The 16,505-nt window shown below is 42.2% G+C and overlaps 1 long non-coding RNA gene across 1 annotated transcript in view; it reads left to right on the forward strand.

Moving 5' to 3' along the window:
- The window catches only part of LOC129784950 (uncharacterized), a 35,967-nt gene extending 21,642 nt beyond the window's left edge, over positions 1-14,325 (forward strand). The window contains exon 4 of the long non-coding RNA XR_008748263.1: positions 10,751-14,325. This is a non-coding gene — a long non-coding RNA (uncharacterized LOC129784950). The remainder of the gene's footprint in view (positions 1-10,750) is intronic.
- Positions 14,326-16,505: the final 2,180 nt, after the last annotated feature.

Raw genomic sequence — 16,505 nt, forward strand, 5'->3', positions numbered from 1 at the left:
AACTGAAGGACTCGAGGGGTTGGGTCCAATGTGGCAATGCTCATGCTGTTGCATCCAACTGTGGAATAAGCCAGGCCAATCAGAGCAGTGACAAATGTTGCTTAGCTGCCTCCCAAGATGAGAATCAGAAGGCCAACAACCTCAAGGGTGTTTGTGGCTATGGTAGATCCTCTTGCAGCCCTCCTGGGAAATCTGCATAGTCAATTATCACTCTGAAATGTTTGTACACCAGTGCATGTAGTGTGGGCAATAAACAGGAAAAATCAGACATCTGTGTGTGGTCGTAGGGCCATGATTTCATTGCAATTACAGAGACATGGGGGATAGCTCCCATGACTGGAATGCTGTCATGGATAGCTATGTATACTTAGGAAAGACAGGCCAGCAAGGTGAGGTGGTGGAGTTGCTCTTTATGTGAGAGAGCTACTGGAATATGTTGAGCTCTGCCTAGGTGTGGATGAAGAGCGAGTCGAGAGATTATGGGTAAGGATTAAGGGGCAGGCTAACATGGGTGACACTGTTGTGTTCACTACAGGCCACCTGATCAGGAAGAGGAAGTCGGTGAGGCCTTCTACAGACAGCTGGAAGTAGCCTCATGATCACAGGCCCTGGTTCTCGTGGGGTACTTCAACCACCCTGACATCTGCTGGAAAGACAACACATCTAGGCAGACATGGTCCAGGAGGTTCATGCAGAGTACTGATAATGATTTTTTGATGCAGGTGGTGGACGAGCCAACGAGGCAAGATGTAATGATGGACCTTGTACTAACAAACAAAGAAGGACTGGCTGGAGATGTGAAGGTTGGGGGCAGCCTTGGCTGCAGTGACCCTGAGATGGTGGAGTTCAGGATCCCATGTGTAGGAAGCTGGGCAATAGGTAGGATTGCAACCCTGGACTTCAGGAGAGCTAACTTTGGCCTTTTCAAGAACCCACTTGGAGGAATCACATGGGGTAGGGCTTTAGAAGGTAGGGGAGTCCAAGACAGCTGGTTAATATTCAATCATCTCTTCCTCAAAGCTCAAGACCAGTGCATAAGAAATCAAGCAAAGGGGGCAGGTGAGCTGCATGGATGAGCAAGGAGCTTCTAGCAAAACTCAGAAGAAAAAGTTTACAGGATGTGGAAAAAGGGACAGGCCGCTTGGGAGGAATATAGGAACGCTGTCAGAATATGCAGGGATGTGATGAGGAAGGCTAAGGTCCATTTGGAATTAAGTCTGGTGAGGGATGTCAAGGACAACAAGAAGGGCTTCTTCAAGTACATTGGTAGCAAAAAGAAGAGTAGAGAAAATATGGACACCTTGCTGAATGAGGTGGGTGCCCCGGTGATGAAAGATACAGAGAAGATGGAGTTACTGAATGCTGCCTTTGCTTCAGTCTTTATTGCCAAGGCCACCCTACAGGAATACCAGACCCTGGAGGCAAGAGAGAAATTCTGGAGAAAGGAAGACTTTCCCTTGGTCAAGGAGATTCAGACTAGAGATCATTTAGGCAAACCTGACCCTCACAAATCCATGGGCCCCAACAGCATGTACCCCTGAATGCTGGGGGAGATGGCAGATGCTATTGCCAAGCCACTCTCCATCATCTTTGAAAGGTCATGGAGGACAGGAGAGGTGCTTGAGGACTGGAGGAAACCCAGTGTCACTCTAGTTTTCAAGAAGGGCAAGGAGGAGGACCCAGGAAACTACAGGCCAGTCAGCCTCACCTCCATCCCTGGAAAGGTGATGGAACAGTTAATCCTAGAGGTCATCTCTAAACATGTGGAGGAAAATAAAGTTATCAGAAGTAGTCAACATGGATTCACCAAGGGAAAATCATGCCTAACCAACTTGATAGCCTTCTCTGATGGAATGACTGGCTGGGTAGATGAGGGGAGTGTAGTGGATGTTGTCTACCTTGACCTCAGCAAGGCTTTTGACACTGTCTCCCACAGCGTCCTCATATGTAAGCTCAGAAAGTGTGGGTTAGATGGGTGGACAGTGAGGTGGATAGAGAACTGGCTGAATGGCAGAGCTCAGAGGGTTTTGATCCATGGCACAGAGTCAGGCTGGAGGCCTGTAGCCAGTGGTGTTCCCCAGGGGTCAGTGCTGGGTCCAGGCACGTCCAACTTACTCATCAGTGCCCTGGATGAAGGGACACAGGGTACCCTCAGCAGGTTTGCTGGTGATACAGAACTGGCAGGAGTGGCTGATACACCAGCAGGCTGTGCTGCCATCCAGCGAGACCTGGGCAGGCTGGAGAGTTGGGTGGAGAGGAACCCAATGAAGTTCAGTGAAGGCAAGTGGAGGGTCCTGCACCTGGGGAGGAACAGCCCCCTGCACCAGTACTGGCTGGGGGCTGACCTGCTGGAAGGCAGCTCTGTGGAGAAGGACCTGGGAGTTCTGGAGGACACTAAGCTGACCATGAGCCAGCAGTGTAACCTGGTGTCCAAGAAGGCCACTGGGATCCTGGGGTGCATTAGGAGGACCATGGCCAGCAGGTCAAGGGAGGTTGTCATCCCCCTCTACTCTGCCCTGGTGAGGCCACATCTGGAGTGCTGTGTCCAGGTCCGGGCTCCCCAGGTAACTACTGGAGAGAGTCTGGTGGAGGGCTGCACAGATGATGAGGGGACTGGAGCATCTCCCTTATGAGGAAAGGCTGAGGGAGCTGGGCCTGTTTAGTCTGGAGAAGAGAAGACCGAGAGGGGATCTTATCAACAACTACAAATATCTTAGGGGCAATTGTCAAGAGATGGGGCCAGACTTTTTTCAGTGGTGCCCAGTGACAGGATAAAGGACAGTAGGCACAAACTGAAACAAAGTTCCGTCTGAATACAAGAAAGAACTTCTTTACTTTGAGGGTAACAGAGCATTGGAACAGGCTGCCCAGAGAGGCTGTGGAGTCTCCTTCTCTGGAGATACTTAAAACCTGCCTGGGTGTAATTCTGTGCAACCTGCTGTAGGTGAATCTGCTTAAGCAGAGAGGTTGGACTAGATGATCTTCAGAGGTCCCTTCCAACCCCAACTGATCTGTGATTAGATATATCTAAATTTAGGTGCTTAACTAAGTTGCCAAAGATCAGAGCTTAATTTTTCAAGGTTCTCTCTGCAGTCAAGGGAGAGAGATAGGCAAATGTAGAAGGACTGTAAGCCTGGTTTATGTGGGCTAGGTTGCACACTGAAGCAATTTGTCTTTTTCTGTTGACCATAGGGAACAGATGCAACAGTTGCGTCATTTTGGAGCTTGTGAAAATAAGTTTAGATGAAGTGCGCAAGTGCAGAGTGCAGAATCTGGACATACGCATCTTTGCTGCAATGTGAATGAGGTGGCTAGACCTCCAGTTGTCCCATATAGTCTGTCTAGGCGAATGGACCTGGCTTAGGGTAGGGAGGTAGTGATAGAACAAAGTGAGCCATCCTCTCCCCAAAGTTATATGTAGCATAAATGACCCAGGAAATATTTATGACTATTAAGCAAACTTGCCTCTGCTAGAGAGGCTTAGCTGTGGCTGAAAGGCTCCATCTAACTCCAGAGGGTTAGGTGTGGACAATTTCATTCCTTAATGCTTTTTACTTTCAAGGGAGAAAGTAAGAGCAAAAGCCAAGAACTGATCAAAACCCTGGTACCTCCTTATCCCTAAACATTTTGAAGTAGGTTGAACACAAAATCTATGGCTGAAATTCAGCTTTGTATCAAACAAGGTTTACAGTATTAGTTCTACATATACATTAGTTCTTATTTTGTCTCTCTAAAAAATAACGTGTGAGTATTGTAACTATGAGCATTAATGCTCTGAATTAGAAATTACTGCATACCTTATTAACTGCTTCAGCTTATTTGGTGATTAGAAATAAGGAGGCATATAGTAAATATGGTACATGTTGTGTAGATCTAAGTGGGAAAATAAATTACTGGTTTTAGATGGTGAAGAGTAGATATACATACATAAAGAGAGTATGTTATATCATAATAGGATGTTTTCCAGTGTGAATTTGGGACAGCCACACTATTAATGATTAAAATACAACGGGCCATCTCATGCTGGTATGAACAGTACCATTATACCACAGCACTTTGTACATGAAATATGATGCACGTATTGTGCCAACAGAAGAAATATTTTCAAAGCAGTTAGATAAAAAAAAATGGAAAAAAAAATTACTTTCTGCTTGTAAACTGTGGTAGTTTCCACCTGTATATTTATCCAAGGCCTCAGAGACAGCCATAAAAAAAATCCCTGAAAATAACATTAAAATATTGGGAGTTTGAAATCTGGTGTTTCAAGAAGTTTTAAGAACTATATGCAAGCACAAGGACCAGTTGGGAAAGGAGGGGCTTCTCCTTTCAGTTACCTTTTCTGCTTCACAAAGCTGGAAAAATGTCAGGCTTTAAGTTAAGATTTTTACGAATACAAAATCTCTCTGGGATAGATTTTGTCTGCCTTTGTCTTTAGGAGTTATTTGGGGAGGAAGAAAAACAAAGATTTCTGGAACTTCTTGTGACCCTGAAATTTTAAACTAAGTCCCAGAGAGCAGGATTAATATGCAGAGGTCAAAGATGCTTGATAAAGTTATTTTTTACACAGAATTTCTCACATGGCTCTTACTGAATGTACTATTTTGCCATGTCACTCCACAGTGACAGCTCGGTATATTTATTGGATGGTGAGCACAGGAATTTCTGCAGATGGAGGAAACATTTTTCCTGGCCGATTGATTTAAAAAGAAAATGATTTGTCAGTGTGCAAATGCATCTGGAGGAGAAAGAGTAAAGGAGCTCAGTCAGTATAATCGTAAGTGAATCATATAAATGTGTATGTGTGCTCAGGCTGTGCAGCCCTGACTGAGTATTCGTTCTTCTCATGAATATTATGCTGGACTGGAATTTTCTTGAAGAATATTGGAAAATGTTGATTCATTGAGACCAAATCTTTTTATAGACGCATAGTTAGTTTCACCTATATATGGCTGGGAATGTTTTCAGGTATTAGGAGAAAATTTGGGTGGCAGGAGAACACCAGCCTTTCCCCTGGAATAATGCACTGGCTGGTTACAGCCGATGAACCTCTTGCCTATGCCTGGGGCAATGCCTTTCCCCACCCTGCTGGCACTGCACAAGGAGGCTGCACTTGGTGTGAGTTTTATAAGAAATGACCATTTTAAACAGACTTTTGGGGGTTTTGTTGATAATATAAAAAGAAATTCTGGGACTCTGAAATTTCGGAGAGAAAAAATTCAAATTTTCTGCAAGTTATCCTTGAATCTCTATATTTGCTTTTGGTCCCATTGCATATTTAGGCTCCTTTGCTTAAGAGAGTCCTATTTAATAAGCAAGTCTCTACCAATATTCCTCTGAGTGTGCTGCTTCTTCCTTTTGAATCCTCCTTTTGTTTTCTTCTCATGCTTCTGACTTCTGCCCTAGAGCCTCTGGATCTGAGGTAGCCTCCTTTTCCAATATCCCTGTTTTCCCTAAAACTCCTGATTCCAACCGCTCCTTAAGACAGTCTTTCCTTCTTTTTTCTTTCACCTCATTTGCAATTATCCCCCCACGCTGCTCTCCTATGTTGTACAGATGAGAGTTCCAGTTTTGTAGCTGCATCTTAGCCCTTGCATTATTCTTTCAGAGGTGTTCTTTAAAGAAATCCATATGGTTTTAAAGGTTTAAAGGCCAAACTTGAGAGGAAAAGCTGGTAAAGGTGCAAGGGACTTTGCTATTCTCTCCTTTACCCCACTTCTTTCTTCTTAAAATATTTTTTCCATGTGCAGCTTTGCTCCATGAATAGTGGTAAAAAGCCCCTGGGGCCTGTTGATCCGTTCTTACACATTCGGGGTGGAATAAAATGGACTTCAGGTATCATCAGTTCTGCTGTTGGGCAAAAGTCCGACTAGTGCTATTTTGATAAAAAACAAAAAGCCATCCCCCGCAAGGGTTTCTGTGTTTGCTTTATGCTTTTATATTGAACAGAAAGAGGCCATCATTTTATTTAGCATCTCCTCCTTCTAGCTGGTCTTTGAAAGACTGTAAAAGGTGGGGTGTACTGCTGGAGCACCCCTTTTTTTGCATTACCAATTCCCCATGCCTCTCTCCTTCCCCAAGCACACACATGCACGCGGGCAAACAACAGTCTATCTGCAACCCTGTTACCACTGCGAGCAGCTACAGCTTTTTGTTTAACTGTATAATTGCTCTCTTGGTGGTTTCTCTCCCCCCCCCCCCCCCATCTCAATTTGTTTTCTTAATAACGAAGACCAGTACATTGAAAAGGTCCTTTTTCTCTGTGTTTTTTTTTTTTTTAATTTTTTAACAAGCAGACTGGATGTAACAAGATATGCAGCTAAAAACATTAATCTTATTAAAACTAATTAAAAACTAAAAAGTTTTTGTGCATTCCAAGCACTGGGGGTGGGAGGGGGCGGGGAGGGCTTTGGTCTGAGCACTGGCGTTTCCTGAGCGCAAGCAAATGCCTGACACATGGACTTCTCCGAATTCCAAAATGTAGCAAAACAGTGCCTGCATATTTGGCAGGCATCGCCGCCAGTTCAGGTCAGTGTCTGTTTCAGCAAAAGACGAAGCCCTGCATGTTAACAGAGGAAAATAATTCAGAGGAAAACGGGAGGAACAACATGTGACATTTTGTAATTGCAGCACTTCTGTTACCCAAGGAGCACCACTCTGCTGCCGCTCTGTAAACACTTCCTCCTATGCAACTGCCTTTGAACGCATTTTTTCAGGGGGGAGGCAGAGGGAGGGGTGAGGAGGAGGTCAGGGATTTCAAGCTGTTAGGATATGAATGAGCTAGATCCCCCCCCCCCCCTTTTTTTTTTTTTTTTTTTTTTACTTCTTCTTTTTAAACATTGAGTGCAATAAATGTTTTAAGGAGACACCAGTGGATCTATGGCCAGAAGGATGTGCAAGCAGCACTACAGTACACCAACTCTCAAACCAGTAAGAGCCTGGAGAAGCGAAGGGACAAGGCTGCGGAGAAGGGGGCAAGTGCCGAGGCTCTGTGGTGCAATCTCAAAATGCCCAGTGCAGGGGAGGCCAGCTGGGAAGGGTGGGTGACACCTTGAAGCTGCAGCACCTCACCTTGCTTCCACCTTGCTGATCCATCGGCCTCTGCTGTGGTTCTCGACCACTGGTCCCCAGTGTTGGGGTGGGATAAGCCCCATCTGCTTAGTCTGACCCCCAGTTATTTAGAGGCAAGCCCACTTTCCCAGTAAAAGCAAGAGTAGGTCATTATGATTTAAAACACTGGTTTGGGCATTGTCGTCTTACTTCTTTCTTGAGTTTCGGCACCTTAAGCTGCTTTTGTTGTTGAGGAACTTGCTATTTCTTCAGAGACAGGGCTGGATCACTTGTTATTGTAACACTTATTGGTGATAAAGTTCAGTCTAAAAATTAAGCAGCTGCAATGTTGCAGCACAAATTAGTTTAATGTAAGCAGTCAGGAGCAGCTGTTTGGCTCGGGACTCCGGTTCAGCGGTGGGGGAAGGGCCCTGTGATGCTGACAGTGTTTTTTTCTCTACATAAACATTTTCGGCTGTTGCAGCTTTTGTGCCGATCATGTGACAGTGTCCCTAGGCAGATAATTTATTTCTGTAGCTTTCATGAGCAATCATTAACCTTCAGACACTGAGCTTGCTTTCTGCTTTGTGGCATTTGTTATTTTTTTTGGTATCCTAACTAGTTTAATTCACAGAGTGTCAGGAGAAAATTACAACCAATTTATAATAGACTGTAATGCATAATACTTATGTTTCTATTAAAACAGACCTTGCTTACAAGACCATTCTTATGGCTTAGCTTGTGTTCATGGATCAGAATAATTATTTTCAGTGATGTAAGTGCAGCTGTCATCATGATACTCCCATAGTGTCTTATCCTGAATGCAAAGCCCTTCAGAGTCCTGATTTGGGACCACCCTTTTGAATTCCCCCTTTGCTGGAGACACTGCAGAGTTTATTGAGATGCAACAGGCTTGGGAGAAAGGGCATAGCATTTATTCTGGCGATTGCTATTCTCCCACCATGACTAGCTGCTGAACAGGTATTGACCGCCGCAGAAAGTGTGTCTAGAAGAAAGGCGAGACGTTGCTGATAACAATTATGTCTCGAATCTGTGCTAACTTGGTCTGGGGTTTTGAAGCAGACTTGGCAGATAGGGTTGGATCACAAAGCAGTTGTGAATGTTAGAAAAATACTTCATTTTCATTCCTGTCCATTTTGTTACAGTAAGGGAAACGATAAATTAAGTGACTTTGTCAAGGTCACTGAAGAAATAAATGCCAGGATAGGAATTTCCCCTTCCCTGATCCTTTTCCCCAGGTCCTTAGCTTTTGTCTAGGGAAGATGACAAAAGAGTGAAAAATACAGAATCTTGTGCAAAAGAACTCAAAAATAAGAAATAAAAAAGAGGCGGGGGGGGGGGGGGGGGGAGTCATAAAAAGAGCTCAAAGCCAGGATGACTGCTGACTTGCTGTGAATATCATTTTCCTCCAGATCTGAATGTGATTTTTTGCTTTTGTTCACTGCCTCCCTGCCCTGCCTTAATTCCCTTTTCTAACTGGTCATTCACTAGCACTAGGAAGTTCATCTTTTTTTGTATCAGAGAGCAAGATATTACATTTGTATATGCTTGTGAATAGGTGTAATCTAGACATAGGTATTCCTTAGTTTATTTTTTATAGCTTATGTCACAGTGGAATCAGACATTTATGAAGAAGTGCTACCAACGTAATGTTGCAGATAGAATGGATGTGACAGATACAGGGTGGAGGGGAGCAGGCATGGAGAAATAAAAAGATTTTTCCAGTGCCCCAAGGAGGAAAAGGGACATTATTGTAATCTGGTCAGTGGAAAAGCAGTAGCATCCAGATAGCTCAAGTATTGCTCTACCCCCTTAGGAGTCAAAGGGTACTTTGGGTATCCTGTGATTGCTCATTAATTTATGAAAAAGGCATGTAACTGGAAGAAGACCAAAACATACACTTAGTTTGAGATGTGACGGTGGTACATGCTGTATCATCTTGTAAAATATAAAAATGGATGGACAAATTTTGCTGTCAGTGTCAGGAAAAACATTTCCTTTCTCATTAGTTAAAAATAATAGTCTGAAATTGTGTTTTAGTGATGCTAGGTTTCTGTGTGGAAAGATGAATGAATGAGTAGCTCACTGTTTGAAACCTCCATCTTTCAAAATGTTTAATGAAAATGAAAGCACAACATATGGTAAATGTGGACTGAAATCAGGGATGAAAAAGCAGAAGCCTGGGATGCTCACTGAAGGGCAAACGGGGCTGCAGAGGGGCTGGGTGTTGTGTTACATGTGGAAGTGGGTAAAATTTTTGGATGCATTAGAGTGATTTAGGAGCTATCATCCCATTGACTTTTGACTAGAGTCAGGATGTAACTGCCTAAGTCAATTCTGAAAATGGGAATTAGATATCTAAGGCGTTTTAAGGTGTTTTTGAAATTTTTACCCTTAATCCCAGGGTGATTAATTTGTAACAAGGTGATTCATTTGTATCTTTCTTGTCTTCAGAAGCCTGAATGACACATTCGAGATGCACACTAAAAGCACAGGTAATAGTCAGAGTGCTACCTCAGCTACTTTAACAGACAATTGATTAATTTGGATTCACATGTTTAAAGGATTCTGAAAGTAGTGATAGTGCTTTGGAGCTGCTTGGTTTGAACTGTCGCTTCCATGCCCTTGCTTTCATTAGGGTTTTCCTTCACCCCCCCTCCCCCCCCTCCTGAAAATTGTCCCTGTCCCTCCCCATTGCTAACATCAATGCAGTCCCTCTGGTCACAGCAAAACCAAGAGGTCTAAGGTAGTAGCTGCTTTGCTGCACAGAATGGCTGAGTAGCTTTAGACAAAACAGTGTCCAGGAACCTGCTGTGAACTTGTCTCTACTAGTTTGCACTGGGAACTGCAGGTACTTTTGCTGGAGCCACCCCACAGTTAGCAACACTGGGAGAAAGGGCTGCTCGGATGCAGTTGATAAGACAAGGCTTCCTTACAGTAAATTCAAACCACGTAATCTGCTAGTTTCTCTGAAGATGAAGTAAGACTGATCGCTTTGGTATTTCACCAGATTTGTTAGAATCTTGCTAAGAACATACTGCAGTGTTTGATGAACTTGATTTTTTTGTTAATACTGTCTTAATCTACTGTTGAAAAGCTGGAACTGTGGTAGTACTTGTATAGATTTGGTCAAGACATTATATAAACCTATCTATACTGCTGCCTTACGTCAGCAACATTATTGCAAAGGTCAGTTTACATTGCTCATGTGAGCCTCTGTGTTTTACGGTGTACCTAATGATAGAAAATCCTTTCTGGAGTAAAATGAAGACTGCCAAGCCTGTCTATGGGTCTTCTTGAAAACATTAACGCTTACCAGAAATAGCAGATATCAGAAACACATCTAAATATTTGACTTGACTGTACATTCTGAATTGAAGGATCACAACAACTTTACTTCTGTCCCCTGGTACAACTGCAACCAAACAGGCTTCTCAAATTAATTTAAAAGGCAACAGCTGGTATTAACTTTTACTGTTTGGACTAAGGAAGCCTGGGTTTGCTTCAATGTCTTCAAGGAGAAGGGTGGAGTAGAGGGACTGAATGCAGTACAGGTTTGATTTATGGACTAATATCTCCAGCTTTTGACTGTGGAAATTATTTTGCAGAATGATTTGTTTCATGCAGTTTCCAAATAGTCTCCCTGGGAGCTACAAAGTCATGTAAGTTTTCTGTGCTGCAGGTTGGAGAGAATCGTGGTCCAAGGGAGCCTTCATGCACCCTTCAGTGTGTCAGCAGTCTTGGCCACTACACATCTTTTGATGTAAGGATCCTTAAAAGCTCCGAAGGAAAACTGGGGATGTCCGAGTCATAGGGGAAACATGCCTCTAAGAACATCCTCTAAAGCTTCCTACACTCAATCACACAAGAGTAAGAGAAAGGTAAAGATTCATCTCAGTCTGGGCTGCAGCATCTGGGCTTTTCTTTCCTGCATCCCTTGTCTGGAAGAAGTGCTGCAAATCATTTGGTCCTTGAAAAACACAGCATCTTGCATAAAGAGCAACCCTTGCAGACATTTCAGGCTCATGTTGTTGTTTAGGACATTCAGCACTAAGTTAATGAGTGATAGCTGTCCTGCTTGGTAGTCCAGAACTGTAGAGGACATATCCAGAAGGACTACAGACTACCGTAAATTTTACCTGCATCAGTTCTTTGAACTTGCCTTTTTAAATATAAACTGATGTCATGGTTTAACCCCAGCTGGCAACTACATATCATGGCGCTGCTTGCTCACCTCTCCTCTGCGCTGCCCCCCCCGCCCCCCCCCCCCCCCCCCCCAGCAGGATGGGGAGGAGAATTGGGAAAAAGGTAAAACTCATGAGTTGAGATAAGAACAATTTTATAACTGAAATAAAATAAAACATAAAAGAAATAATAACAACAATTGTAATGTAAAGGAGAGAGAGAGAGGAATAAAACCCAAAGGGAAAATCCCCCAAAACACCCAACAAAATGATGCACAACACAATTGCTGGCCAGTCGCTGACTGATGCCCAGCCAGTCCCCAAGCAGCCATCGGCACAGGCTGTGGCCAACTCCCCCAGTTTATATACTCAGCATGATGTTCTATGGTATGGAATATCCCTTTGGCTAGTTTGGGTCACCTGTCCTGGCTCTGCTCCCTCCCGGCTTCGTGTGCCCCTCCTCACTGGCAGAGCATGGGAAACTTGAAAAGTCCTTGGTTTAGAGTAAGCACTACTTAGCAACAACTAAAACATCTCTGTGTTATCATTATTCTCATCCTAAATCCAAAACACAGCACTGTACCAGATACTAGGAAGAAAATTACCTCTAACCCAGCCAAAACCAGGACAACTGTTACAACATGAATGGGTATGTAATACTTAAACATATTCTGAAACAGACCCCAGACTCTCCACAGTGCTCTCAGGAGAGAATGATAAATCAGTTTGCTTAATGCGTCAATGGACAGAGCTTGGAAATGGTGACAAAGACAAGGTAAGAATGTGTATGGGGCATAGTAAACCTGCTCTTTGAGCGACTTGAACTAGTGACTTTTCCCTTGAATTTTTAATTGCTTAAAGGGGGGATAAAAACAACCCACACCCCCAAAAGGCAAAACCACAAAACAAAACCCGAAACCAAAATGCTGCAGAGGAAATGAAACTACAAGAACATTTTTCACACTAGTTAATTTTGAGGGTCTGACATATATACAGCAAGCCTAGGAAGTTCACGGTGCATTATATCTTTCTCCAGAACACAGATGCATTGGGCTTTCCTGTGAAGTACACTACACGTGCTTCAATGTAGTTTTAAGCATTTCTTTATTTTCACATTGATTTTTTACCACCTATAATCCACTCATTCTTTTAAATGCCATGCAGCTGACTAGATTCAGAGGTTTCACACTGGAGCAACCTCTCATCTCAGAGTATGTATGACATGGGGAAAGTTGAGTGGACGAAACTTATTTTCCCAAGAACAAGGGAGAGTTGGAGGGAACAAGCTCGTAGTTTGCAAATCAGAAAGTATTCACTTATCTGAACTGCAAAACATAGAAGAAGGGAGGAGTTGGCTAGAAATGGGAAGCAAGGATCTAGAAATATATTTTTGACACAGTTACACCCCCCTAAAAAATTAGCAACATAATAAAAACAATGGCTTACTAACCAGAAACATTGGGTCTTCTGCCTAAATTTTAGTTTCTTTTTAGGGTACTCGGCCACAGGTTTAGGAGTCTGGCTACAGGCATGAATATTTTGTCCTTTTTTTTTTTCCTCTTGAGAAAAGTTGTCAGTTTGAAAGAAGATGCTGTGTTGAGACCAGTGTCCTTTTATGGAGAACATGTTTGCAATAAAAGGATAAAAATCTCGGAGAAACAGCAGGAAACATCTTTATAATTTCATTAGCTCAATTTAAGGTTAATATTAAGCTTCTGAAATGTGTTTGTTCATTTGTTTGCTGGCGGTTTGATTCTACTTTCTTCCTGTCAGTTTGGTTAGAAGACTGTTGCATTTTTCTTTATGGGTTTCCCTCCCTGTTTTCTGAGGGAAAAAAAAAAAAAAAAGAAGTATTTTTCAATAAAACTTTCACTTTCTTTACAGGGGATTGAATGTCAAAGGTGTTAGAAACCTGAGAATGGGTGAAAAGAAAGAGGAGCAATGTGCATGATCTTAGTTAACAATATTACTTAAGTGCCTTTCACTGTTTTCCTGTACTTTAGGAGGTCTACCTCACTCACACCATTATCGATAATGTTTAATTGACTCTTCTTACAACTTACTTCTCCAAGAGACAGTGAAATGCCCAAAATTTTACTAAATAGAGAAAAATTCCCAGAATCTCCCAATTAGAGAAGGTTTCAGAGGGAGGTATAAATAGAGCATAATTGAGACTTAAGTGGTACATACCTCACTGTGACCTTTTGCAAAAAGGACATATTCACCGTTAGCTAACTGAGCAAATATATGTCTGGTATTGGCCCTGTACTAAATAAGAGATATTCCTTCCCTTTAAATGTGAACTACTATGCTCCAGCATGTCAGTTCAGGTTTCTTGGAGGGGAAGAATCTGGTGTCTGTAAGCTGCTTTCTACGTGCTTAAGTGGATTTGAGAAGCAGGCAACCACATACTTTGGAAAAATAAAAAGTGCTTGAAGAAAAAAATTGATATTCAGATTTCCCATTCAGAATTTAAATAGCAATTTTCTTTGTTTGTGTGCTCAATATGTAGTAAAAATAGGACCTATTTTAGCCAATTGCTACTCTGACTTTACATCCAGTTTCTTTACTGAAGCTTAGATTTAGCCCAGTATCTGCCCTGTGAAAGAAATACATACATGAGATGAAGTGGTGGAATTTGATGTAATATAGAAATGGTCTAACCAGGTATAACTAGAAGTAACAGGATGAAAGTGAACAAAGAAAAATCCATGCTGATAACAAGGAAAAATTTCCTAGCAGTGAGGTCTGTTAGCCTGCTGAACGGTCTCCCAAGGGAATAAGTTGAACCCTCATCGCTTTAGTTATTTGTAAAACGAACAAAACAGTCAAGATCCTTGTAGGGAGACACTCTTAATTAACAAGAAGACAGAAAAAATGACCTAATGTCTCTTTTTTTCCATCTCCACTGTTCATGACTATTATTGTAGGCAAAACCAGGTTTGGCAATAAAATTATGGATTTCCAATTTTCACAGCAATTTTGCAGCGCTCTTATTCCATAATAATACCAGTACTTTCCCACTCTTCACTTCCCTCTATAAACTTTTGCGCCTTATTTGCCTTCAAAGAGGGCTATTTTTTAGCCCTCTGACTAAGAAGAGCTGTCAGGTAGCATAATCTACTTCAGATAATACTGCTTGTAAGTATAAGATAAATCGGTAGACCTTTTACCTCCTGATTTTCATCAAAAACTCTTCTGTCAGACCTAAGGGCCAGAGCAGCAGTACTGAACAAAATGTCATTGCCTGTATCTGTGGGTCATCCTGCGAAATATAAAAGGAGCCATGACATATACAGTGAAGTCCTGGGCTTGTGTTGACTTCCACAAACATAAACTATGAAGGCAAGAGATGTGGCGCATCTTTGTGGTCAGTATTTAGGGCTCTTTATACAATTTCAGTGCTTTTCTTCTTTCCATAGGAACCAGTTTTTGACATGGATTGTTTTCACACCAGTGAGAGGACTGGGCAAATGTGACTCCTCTCCTCTGGCTGCACATCTCCAGTACCTGCCACTGATGCCTGCCACCACCTTGCATACCCTCCCTTGTTCCCAGACCCTCCCCGTTGAGTTGAGTGATGAACTGTCTCAGGCAACTGATAACTCAGCAAAAAGAGCAGGTAGAAAATAGTGCAACAGGAGCAGCAATGGCACGTGGCCCTTTATGGGCCTGATTCTCAGCAGCTGTTTTTTAAGATGATAGTGACATGTATTTCAATGGTTAATACTGACATAAAACTGAAGTAATGCCACGATGAGTCAGGTCTTACTTCTTTGAAGTGCTGTGCAAATATTTATCAGTTACTCTTCCCAGTAGCCAGCAAGCTACGCAACCTTGTTGCTGCTTTATCAGAAGACAGATTGGCTAAGATAAAATGCAGGAAATTCTGACCGTTTGATTACAGTTATACAGCAAGGATAGGCAAAGGGTATTGGAGCCTGTACTACAAAACCAGCCCTGGATAAACTTATGAGTAGTATGACCAAGATGTCTAGAGAGTAAAACAGAGAGAGAGACACGGTGCTAATAAGTGATCTACTGAGGTGAACATTCATCCCAAGAGTTAATCCAGGAATATCCAAACCACTGTAATTATCCTTGCACAAAGGCTCTCTGTGATTGCTTGTAAAAAACAAAGCCTTTTCATTACCTAGCACTGACATAACTAGCTGTAGTGGTAGGCAGGCAGTGAACAAGCTTCGCCTGTTTGTGGGGGATGGAATATCATGGGATGAAGCCCTCTCCCCCAAAGCCCTAGGAGAATGCAAGTGGGATGGCCAAACTTTTCTTTGAATAAAAATGAGTATAATTGCTAATATGCCAAATTTCTTGTACCACAAATAGCTGAAATCTTATGAACGGTACAAAAAAGACAAAGGAGCAAACTCCTGTCACATACAGAAGTGAAAATGTAGAAGTACCAGCCACAGGAATGTAACTGTATTAAAATTAGGAAAGGATCCAAAATCTGTAGTAGCTCTCTAATCTGCGACACAAGAGCAAGGATTTTCATTATGTTTTGCATTCCACATATGCCTTTGCTTTGGAGCTCTTATGCAATTGGTGATGCAGTAAAACCATTATATTCATAATGATTTCAAAGATGTGAATGCTTCCAGGGTTTGACCTATTTTACCACTCATGCATTATACACTGGGTAAAGCTACTCTCATAAGGCAGAGTCATTAGTACTTAAAATGTATCCATCTACTGTTGTCCCTTTTCTCTGCAAGGCTGCTGATTTTTTACATTTCTAAATCAATTATTCTTTATTCAATAATTTATGTTTACATGCATCAATGGAAACTGCCCATGCACATTTTAAGGCAGAGCTTAGCCTATAAAGATAATGTAAGGGGTTACAACTTTATTAGCCCATAGCAAATCTTCTGTTAAGGGTTTCTTAACCAAAGTATAAATATTCCCTTTCATTCTCAGATATTTTTTACTTTAAGGGTATAAAGACATACCTGTGGTCATTACTTCCAGAGCAACAATGCAACTCAGGAGCCCAGATTCAGCAAAATTCCTAATCCCAGTTTTGCTTTCAGTGGGATGAAATCTTCCCTGGTTAAGTATGTTTGAGACCTATTAATGTCTACAGGACTCAAACTTTTCTCTGCTACAGTAAGATGCAAACATCTTCTTGAGCATTGGTGTAATGCTTCAGGACCTTTCCATGAACCAGACTGGAAATTTTGTGTGCTGTAGTCATCATTGTAAGGACAAACCTTCTTGCTTCTTTTTGAA

This window comes from Falco peregrinus, chromosome 7 (genome assembly GCF_023634155.1).
Source record: "Falco peregrinus isolate bFalPer1 chromosome 7, bFalPer1.pri, whole genome shotgun sequence".
In the NCBI taxonomy this organism is placed as follows: domain Eukaryota; kingdom Metazoa; phylum Chordata; class Aves; order Falconiformes; family Falconidae; genus Falco; species Falco peregrinus.